We start from the raw sequence: 9,305 nt of genomic DNA, 5'->3' as shown, positions 1-9,305 counted from the left end.
CAGATACACATTAACTTTTTCGACTGCATCCATTTTTGTGGTACCTCTAGTTACAGGATCCATGAAACTGTATCTTTCAAGGTAAAGAGATGAAAGACTTGATCACAAATGATTATGAATAAACTTATGGCCACCAAAACCCTAGAAGAACTTTGAAAAAGTCTTTCATGGTTTATCTAAGTCATTAGGAGAATATTTCTTAACAAAAATAAGAAAGGAAAACACAAATAAAAAGACTTGAGCCACTTTTGATGCAAGCCTCATTTTATCAAGCTAAAGATGAGGATGCAGACGTCACTGGTATTAGACAGTGATGGAGTGAGTCAAACACTCACATCATTTAACAATTAATGGCATACCAAGGTTTGTTGTATAAACAGAATTCTTACCTCATCTGAATTTGGAATTTCTGGATTTTTTATGAAAGCCTTGTTGATCATCCAGTGCCAGATTCATCCTCTGCATGTTCTCCTGAAGTTTGGCAATTCTTTTGTTGTTCCTTTTGAATCTACAACACATACTTTGAACATAATTTGCATTTCAAAACGAACAAATCAATAAAGATTTTTTGTTCTGTTTAATTGACTTATGTTTATCACAACATTTTTCGTACATTGTTCCAGCATTATTCGGAACAAGAGCGTTGTTTGTTTTACAGTTTTGCTTTTAAACCCCAAACCATTTGTGTTTCAAAAGGGCTTCTGACCAAACAACATTGCTGATATGTTGTCATAACTTCCGGATAACCTTTGCAGGTCATTCTTGAGAGTATTAATCTCTCTTTACTTTAGAGACACGGTTCTGGTGAATTCATCATTAAGACAATCTATCTCAAGATTTTTCACCTGGAGCGACGATTCAAGTTTCTTCAACAAAGCCTTTAGTTGAAGATTTTCTTGGTGAATCTCTCCACTTTTATTCAATAATTCACAAATCTTTGTGTTAGACTCAAGTTCTGAATCAGAAATTGAGTAGATGGAGGTTTCTGCTGCAAGAGCTGAGAGTTCATTGCACACATCAGACGCATCCAAGATGTTGACACCCAGGGAAGATTTTTCTTGTATTGAATCATCTGAAGCATTAGCTGGAGAAATATGTTTATCACATCCTTTACTTATTTTTACAAAATCCTCGATCTTTTCTGTTGTCAGTGATTTATCAAAATCAACGTGATTGGAACAACATTCATCAACCCAAGACAAGTTAGAAGATTCACTTGTGTTGGTCACAACATTGAACGCAGATGTCCTGACTGTGCTTTGATTAAGATAAAAAAAAAATAACTTTCCAATTAGAGTATTTCTGGAAAGCTCATCAAGGTTGTTTTCTTCAACGATGGCATGCTTCTTAGAATCGTATCTAGATGGCAGCGATCTGAGAATTTTCATCACAATGTCCTTTTCAGGAATAGTCTTACCCATAAGATGCATTAACAATTTCAGACACTTTGTGATTAAAATCATCAAATGTTTCTTCATCTGCCATATGAAGGTTTTCCCAATCAGAATTTAGGTTTTGAAGCCTAGCTTATTTTCAATGGTATTCCCTTTAAATACAACTTATATCCCAGGCTTCTTTAGAATTTGTGCATGTAGTCACATGATGTTGAAGATATGGGGTAATGGCATGTATGATAGCATTTAAGCCGTCAAAATTTTGCTTTGTATCAAGGATTTCTTCTGGACTATTTCTACCAATATCCATAGGTATAGATACATCGGCTTCTGTATTAGCCGGAGGATCATAACCATTAACAACACATACCCATGTTTGAAAATCACGAGCTTGAATAAAAGCACGCATAGCGATTTTCCATCATAAATAATTTGAGCCATCGAAGACTGGTGGTACGTTTATGGAGATAGAATTCATGTCCATAAAGTCAGATCGCTACAAACACAGACTTATAAGGTCTTTAAATGTGTTTGTCTGCTTTGATACCAATTGAAAAGGCGAGGGTCTAACAACCACACCCAATATTTCGCTTAGCAATATGTATGGATAAACTCCAATATACTTTTAAGAGAATCAACTAGACAGTTAGACTCAATCCTACAAAAAGTATATCAAGGAGTTATATCTCAATATCTCAATTCAAAACTTACTGAAGCAAATAGAAATCTGCGAGTGTAATTAAACACAAGAGAAATTAACTGGAACGGTACCAAAGACCAATGTTCAAGTATCAATCAATTTCAATCAACAACCAAAGGTTGGATTTACCAATTGATCGATTCAACGGATAACCTGTGATATTTCAATTATATAACAAAATATATTGTGGAAAATAAATAACACATACACCAGAAGTTTTGTTAACAAGTAAATCGCAAATGCAGGAAAAACCCCGGGACCTAGTCCAGATTGAACACACACTGTATTAAGCCGCTACAGACACTAGCCTACTACAAACTAACCTCGGTCTGGACTGTAGTTGAACCCCAATCAATCTCACACTGATCCAAGGTACAGTTGCACTCCTTACATCTCTGATCCCAGCAGGACACTACGCACTTGATTTCCTTAGCTGATCTCAATCACAACTAAGAGTTGCTACGACCCAAAGTCGAAGACTTTAATAAACAAATCTGTATCACACAGAAAAGTCTACAAGAATAGATAAATTTGTCTCCCACAGAAATACCTACGAGTTTTGTTCCGTCTTTTGATAAATCAAGGTGAATAGGAACCAATTGATATACCAGACTTATATTCCCGAAGAACAACCTAGAAATATCAATCACCTCACAATAATCTAAATCGTATGATGGCGAAACTAGATATTTTGGAATACGATGAGAGGAAGGTGTTTGTGACTACTTTTCTATCTTGCCTATCGGAGAAATTAATCTCAAGCCAATCTTACGATTGTACTCAAATACGATAGAAACATCAAGATCATATCACACAACTACAGAGAAAATAGTTTGGTCTGGCTTCACAATCCCAATGAAGTCTTCAAGTCGTTAACCTACAGGGTCTTGGTAGAAACCTAAGGTTAAAGGAGAATCGACTCTAGATTATACAACTAGTGTCACATAAGAGGTGTGGGGATTAGGTTTCCCAGTTGTTATAGTTCTCCTTTATGTAGTCTTCAAATCAGGGTTTGCAATCAATGTTACCTTGGTAACAAAGCATTCAATATTCATCGTTAGATGAAAACCTGATTAGATTCAAGATAATATCTTTCAACCGTTAGATCGAACTTATCTTGTTATACACAAATGAAATGCATGTTCATTTAGGTTTTTGTAACCGTACCTAAACATGTACACCAGTTGGTTCAACAATAGTTAACCAAATGGTTAGCCATATGAGTACTTTCATATCAACCATATTCTTCATTATCATTACTAGTTCAAATGACTCAAATGAACTAGTTAGAGAGTTGTTTAATTGCTTAGATCTCATAGAAGTATATAAGACACAATCGAAGCAAAAACGATTTTGATTCACTCGAATCGATTCATGAACTTTATAGCCACGGTTTGCAAATATGCATTCCTTAGTTTATATAAGTTTAAATTCTCGAATAAACCGTTTTTAGAAAATAACCCACTCAAGTATGCATAACGGTACACATACTTAAGTACCCGGATTAAGTTTGTTTTCAGTTCACAAACTCCAAAAAATTCACGGGACGTGAACTTCCGACAGTACGTGCACAGGTACGCGGACTTTAGTTCCAGTTATCCTGAGCAGCAAAGTACGCATACTTTGGTTCAAGGATTATGGACTTACACAAGTATGAATTCACATACAATGTTTATATCCATTCAAGGTTATATATTTTAAACTTTCATTTCAATCATTGAAACATTCTTAGAGGACGTTATATAGTTGTTGTTCACAAACTATTTTTCGCCAAAGCGATTTTCAAGTAATTGAAACTAATATGACTTTCGTCACTAGTAAAGATGAACTTGGCCAAAGCGAAAGCTTACCAACACATATTTCGAGAAATAGATAAGCGAGATAAGCTCCGCTCGAAATAGCTAATGTGTATAATCAGAGTCTATATAGCAATACGACTTTTGTCTCAAGATAGGAGATAGAGTAGATAGACTTTTGAGTGATAAATATGTTCAAGTCTCTACATACCTTTTAGTCGATGAAGTTCCACCAGTTCCTTGAGTATTTCTTCGTCTTTGTATGATGAACGCAGTGGAATCTAGAGCTCATCTGCACTTTTTATCCTAGTCCGAGACTTAGCTATAAGTAGACTAGAAATCAAGACTTATAGTTTTGGCAACTAAACTTGACAAACAAGCTTGAGATAGCAACGCTTGCGAGTTCGACCGAGCAGTGCTCTAACAATAATACATAGTTTCTAGGCTAAATCACACATATATTCTACACATAATCAAGTAACTAAATACATTGATTATGTTGATGTCGTATTTATGAAGTTCCAAAAGATAAGCGTTTATACTTCGTAATATAATTTTTTGATACTTTGATCATAATGTTATGACCAAGTCTAATCAGTAGAGTGTCATAAATATAACTTCGCATGTTATGTTTTCAATATAAAGCGACTTGAAAGATACTTTAGGAATGGAACAAGATCAAGTCAATATTATTAACCTCAAGAGGATGGATGATGTCTTCGTTGCAATCGCTACTTCTTCGCTTTCTTTAGGTCTTCAGAGTAATACTTGTATGTCTCAACATTCCTAGACTTTCTAGTCTAACGTAAACGAAGTTGACTCTAGTAAATAATCAAGCGAATCTAAATGAGTTTTGATATTATAATATGACAACCAAACTTGACATACCAACGGTTGGTGGGTTCAACCGAGAAATGCTCTAACATCTTATATGGAGTATGAGTGAATGAAATGAGCAAGTTTTGGGCAGATTGGGTATGGGTATGAGGTTTCTTTATATAGAGAAAGACCCCAACTGTTAATTTTTCGAACAAAGTGAAATAATTAAGCTCATAAAAACCGATTATATGTTGATGCCAAAAGGAATAGGTATATGTGGTTGTCCACTATGACCAATTGTAGTTTTGAAAATCAACAAAAAAAATTAAACTTTCCACCGAACTTATTATCTCATACGTAATCTGATTATGTGTAAAAAAGTATACATGAAACTAACTTCTCTAAACCTTAAAGAATCAGATTATACATAAAACCTAGATAAAACGATTGTACCATAAATTCATTGCATACCACAATTGTAATAAACATAAAAATCATCATCCAAACCATAAACATAATTATCCAAACCATAAGTCTTAGAACATTAACTTAAAACTTAAACCACCTACATTGGCAGCAATATCAGCAACAACTTCCATTTCTGCATACATAACATTCATATTTGCATCGTATTCTCTTCGAGCTGCGATTTCATCCCTCCTTCTGGTAAATCTAATGAGCTCAATGAGCTCTTCCAATGCAAGTTGGTCAGCAAGTGCCAATGTATGCTCCAACTTGGTCTCATACCATAGACGAACTTGTACATGCTCTTATGTAAAACCGCGGTTTGCCTGGCACCATCCTCTTGTTCCATATCCCGATTAAAAAAGCGCAAGTGAGTGAAGTCCATATCTACAAAATAAAATAAAATCATGACACAATCAGTTTATTAGGTAACTTCTCAGCCACCGATACTGCACAATCGGTGTATAAAACGATATATGTAATCTGATTCTAGGTATAAAACTCTACAGAGAAATCAAACCCTAGAATCGGTATATGAGGAACATCTTATAAACCGATTCCTATGACCTAATATGTTACTTAAAAATACTTGGAATCAATTTATGTTAATGAACTTATAAATCGATTCCTATTATGACTTTTTATATTATGATTTTACCCATAATCGGTAGACGCCAATCACCCTATAAGCTGATTTTGTTGTATGTTCTTTAAGGATGCGAAGAAAATACCATAATCGGTATATACGATGCTTCAATATAACTTAAGGTAGATCAGAGATACTGATTTGTAAAATATTGTGTTTTAGATGCCTAAATCAATGAATAAATGAGTTTTAAGAAAACGGGGTTGATGGGGATTTACCTTACGAATCGTTGTTAACAAAGGGTTATATTTTTTTTATTAGGGTTTGTGAAGATTATAAGAAAATGGAAAGTTTATTGTGTTTTAGAATTTTAGTTTTAGAATTTTAGTTGTTTTTTTCCCTCTGAAAATATAAATGATTTTTATTTAAATGAGTAGGATAGTTTTAGCCTATAAAGGATTAGGGTAGTTTGAGCCTATATTGGTCGTTTCATCCAATTTCATCCATTTTAGACACTCCATATCCATTCAAATAAATTGGAAGAAGAAATTAGTAGGTCCCAAATACCTAAGCCCAAAACTAGTCGGGATAATTTACTCTACTTTTTATGTATTTATTTTTGTCATCCAAGCATCCTACAAAACACAAAGTATACCCCGATTTATTTCGTTTAATTTTATTGAGACATTCCGAATTGTTTGATCTTCCGTTAATGACCATGAAATCTACATCTCCAATGCTAGGGGGTCAAGGTCATCCTATGTAGAGGTTTTATTTGCACATTTTGGTTGTGAGTCATTTACTACATGACAAAAATAAATAAAGATAAAGACTCTTTACCTAAATTTCATCTCCAATCCCCATAGTCTTATCTAATACTTCCTTCGTCCTTTATATAGGCGGAGTTTAGGATTTTCTTTGTCTCATTAGATAAACGGAGTTCCAAAACTAAGGATATTTTTCTCCATACATACCCTTATTTATAGTGTATGAGTATTATACAATTTAGTTAAATATAAGATAGAGAACATATATCTGGAATTATTTAATATTTGTATCGGGATAAGTTCAGGGTAAGTTAGGAAAGTATTCATTTATGAAAACTAGACTTTTTTCATAAATGGGGACGGAGAATACTCATTCTCTTCCTATATAATAGGGACGGAGGGAGTACTTTTTATTTGAATTTAGATACAAAAGATGACGTGGACTTAAGACCCAAGGTAATAAAGAAAGTCTTATTTAGGCTTTCTCCTTTACCCCAACTTAGCTATGTCATCTTTTATTATGACCTTTACCTTTGTATTGGAGATGAATACTTACTTGGAAAAGTTTTAAATCCTATGTGTCATGCTATTTTAAGTGCTTCACCCCTTGCATTGAAGATAATCTATGAGCATCTCCAATGTCAAGGGTGGAGATCATCCTATGTGGAGGTCTAAATAACACATTTATTGTGGAGGTCATTCACATATGGACAAAATAAATAAAATTAGGACCTTTCAACACAAAAATCATCTCCAATCCCCAAGATTTTATCTAATATTGTGTCTGATTAAGCAAATGCTAGATATGATTAATATTCTCTCTCTTCTCTAGTTCCTTCTCAAAACCCAGAAAACCTCCCACCACCATTAAAGCTTACTGCTCAGATCTAGTCCATTTCGGGCTAGATCTGAGCAGGTTTCTTTACTTTTTCTTGTTTTGTTAGATAACTAATAGTTTAGGTTAGATTTGTTTGCTTCAATCTCAATTGTTTTTAGGAGATTTTATGGTGTTCTTGTGGGTTTTTTTTGCCCTTTTTGTTTATGTCTTCTCCTTTATGGAGATTTTTTATGCGCTGTCATGGCGTTTCTTTGTAATTTGAATGGATATTTTGGATGGAAGTTCAAGTTTGGTGATCAAGATTCAAGACTTTGGGCATATTACTCTCATATTTTTATGAGTAGATCTTTTTTTCAGGAAGAAAAAACCTTATCAAAATAGTTGGATTATAATCTAAAAACAATTCTTTCAATCTTCGGATTGCTTGGTACTCTTGTTGGTAATTCGTTACTTCTCTTCACTGATTACTCTTTGTGAATATCTTTTAATTGTATTTCAATCTTTGATCTTGATGTTCTTGAAGTCCATGTAATCTCTATTTTATCATAAATGAAACATATGAGATTTATCAAAATTATAAAAAAAAAAAAAAAAAAACTTACAATCTTTAAATTAACATAGAGAAAAATCAATGACGTGGACTTAAACCCAAGGTTATGGAGAAGGTTTTATATAGACTTTTTATTCCACTCCATATAAGTTCTAACCATGTCACATTTTCCAAGGACTTTAACCTTTACACTGGAGATAAAATTTTGGTGGGTAAAAATCTTAAATCTTAAGTGGCATGTTTTTTTTATGACCTCCACACCTTATGATTAAAGCCGTAAATAAACATAATACTTCTACAAAAAAAAGGCAACAACAAATAACGTTTTAGTTTCAACTCTAAAGCAACAACAAGAGTACATATGGGCCTAAGAACCCCTACCACCGATCCTTCCGGGAAACTTACCAACGTTCACTCCTTTAAGAGGAAACATAACAAAAAAAACATTAATAGTAGGATGGTCCTCCCTCATCTTGGATTGGATAAAAATCAATATAGATGGCGCTGCCCGAGGACACCCAGGAATTACAGGGGCGGGCTTCATTTGTAGGAATTCAGAAGCAAAAGTAATCATGGCTATCGCGCAACCACTAGGAATTACTACTGGTTTAATTGCAAAAACATGGTCGCTGCTGCTAGCCACAAGAACCGCGACAGAGAGACAATGGATGAGAGTTCTTTCCGAGACAGATTATGAAAATCCAATGCGCTTTGTTACATCACCTACAACACCACCGTGGTTTTTACAGAGAATGATAGCATAAATAAAGCATCATATCAATCACATACCACACACAACCATCCAACACAACTACAGAGAGGGAAACCAAGCGACAGACGAACTTGTTAATCACGTAACGGATGGAAGCCAGACAAGAAATCTTGGAACCAAAATATGGGAACATGCAATCCCAAGTTTCATTAGTCAAATTGTACTCAGCGACTCCATGGATATTAGATACCAGCGTGTAATTTCCTCCTAATTTCTTTAATAAATCATTCCGCGAGTTATAACCCCAAAGGTGTCACTACCTATCCACAAAAAACCCGTCAAAACAAAAGTAACACAAAAGATGAAACCAGAATTTGGTTTCATCATAAAATTTGATGAAACCTCATAGAATTTGACGAAACCAATTTTTGATTTCATCATAAATTTTGATGAAACCAATTTTGAAATTTTGGGTTTTTGTATCAATTTTTTGAAATTTGAGTTTTTGTATCAGTTTAGTTTAAGATGAAGTTTTAATGAATCCCAACATTTGAGTGGGGTTTTTGTACCACAGTCACCTTGAATTTTTTATGGCTAGTTTTGTTAATAAATACATGATTTAAAGAAAAATAAAAATAAATCTAAAACCAGTACTAGGGGTGTCAACGGGTCCGGGTC

The sequence above is a fragment of the Papaver somniferum genome, chromosome 6 (genome assembly GCF_003573695.1).
Source record: "Papaver somniferum cultivar HN1 chromosome 6, ASM357369v1, whole genome shotgun sequence".
Lineage (NCBI taxonomy): Eukaryota > Viridiplantae > Streptophyta > Magnoliopsida > Ranunculales > Papaveraceae > Papaver > Papaver somniferum.
Note: the sequence above shows the minus strand (reverse complement) of the source record.